The sequence below is a fragment of the Rhinopithecus roxellana genome, chromosome 7 (assembly GCF_007565055.1).
Source record: "Rhinopithecus roxellana isolate Shanxi Qingling chromosome 7, ASM756505v1, whole genome shotgun sequence".
Taxonomy (NCBI): Eukaryota; Metazoa; Chordata; class Mammalia; order Primates; family Cercopithecidae; genus Rhinopithecus; species Rhinopithecus roxellana.
The window spans coordinates 118,633,004-118,634,563 of record NC_044555.1 but is presented as its reverse complement, the minus strand read 5'-3'; the positions used below and the strand labels follow the sequence as shown (position 1 = coordinate 118,634,563).

The window sequence follows — 1,560 nt, the reverse complement described above, 5'->3', positions numbered from 1 at the left end:
ACAACTTTAAAAGATAAGACTTGCCCAAGTTGATGTAGTGAGTTAGTGACAGAGTGTACAACCCAGGTTCCCTTAATGCCAAAAGAAAACAGGATTCTAAAACCAGAGGAAATCTGGTTTGTTTCTTGTGGGTTTTTTAAGAAACATTTTTTAAGAAACATTTTATTGTAGAAAATTCACACAAACACACACACACACACACACACACAGAGAGAGAGAGAATAGTATAATGAATCCTCATTCTCAACAATTATCAACTTGTGGCCAATCTTATTCTATCTACATTTCCACTCTTTTTCTTAAGGAAGAAAAATATCACAAGAAAGATCAGAAGAAAGATCAATAACAGTCTCAACAGTTAGGACTCTTATTTGGAACTGGAATAACCTGGTGATACGGTTTGGCTGTGTTCCCACCCAAATCTCATCTTGAATTGTAGCTCCCATAATTCCCACACATTGTGGGAGGGACCTGGTGGGAGATAATTGAATCATGGGGCGGTTTCCCCCATACTGTTCTCGTGGTAGTGAATAATTCTCACGAGATCTGATGATTTTATAAGAGGAAACCCCTTTCACTTGGTTCTCATTCTCTCTTGCCATCACCATGTAAGAAGTGCTTTTCACCTTCTGCCATGATTGTGAGGTACGTGGAACTGTGAGTTCATTAAACCTCTTTTTCTTTATAAATTACACAGCCTCAGATATGTCTTTATCAGCAGCATGAGAACAGCCTAATACACCTTGTAAAATAATAATGGCTACAATTTTAAGAGAAACTATGTGTTATGTGCTTTACGTAAAGTATCTTGTCAGATCTTCACAACAGCCCTGCTAGGTTGGCATTATTATCTCAGTTTTCAGATGGGAAAATTGAGGCTGGAAAAATTAAACACTTGCCCAAGTCAAAAAGCATTGGCAGAGTCAGATTCAAACTTAGAACATAAACTATGTTGTACCCAAAATGTTAACAGTCATTGCCTCAGGACTGTGGAATTATGATTTTTTTATTTGCTTTTAATAATATTCCTTCTTATATGTATGAAAACTCATACTGAGCAGTGAGTTCTGAGTGGCAAAAGATTATTTTTTTTTTTGCACCCATCAATAAGTCTTTGTCCACAAGTTATATGTGTTTTTATTATCTTTTTCTCTCTCTCTCTCTCTCTCTCTTTTTATTTCTCTATAATTGGCATTGCTGGGCAGCATATCCATCCAGATATGCTGGTGTGGGCTATGATGTTCTTCACAGGCCCAGGCCCAAGTGGTTTGCTGCTAGTGTACCCACCCTGAAACAGCTTCAAGAAAACCCTGTTAAACAAACATCTAGACTTTTTTGTGGGGTTAGTGAGGCTCTGGGTAGAAGTGAGCCCAGCAGTCATCATGAAGCTGTTGCTGCCATGTTCCTAAATGTGGTCTGAATTCACTAGACTGCATTCAGATAAGCATACCATCCAAGCCAAAGAAGTGATCAGGCCTCTCTACTGCACCAGTGTTTATTCACTATTGTACCCAATGCTAATCTGACTATATCCAGTAGACTCATGAAGATGGTGATTAG

General features: G+C 38.3%; 1 pseudogene; it reads right to left on the bottom strand.

The window, feature by feature from the left end:
• Positions 1-1,021: 1,021 nt before the first annotated feature.
• On the bottom strand, positions 1,022-1,136 carry LOC115898904 (annotated as a pseudogene).
• Between the last annotated feature and the right edge of the window lie 424 nt (positions 1,137-1,560).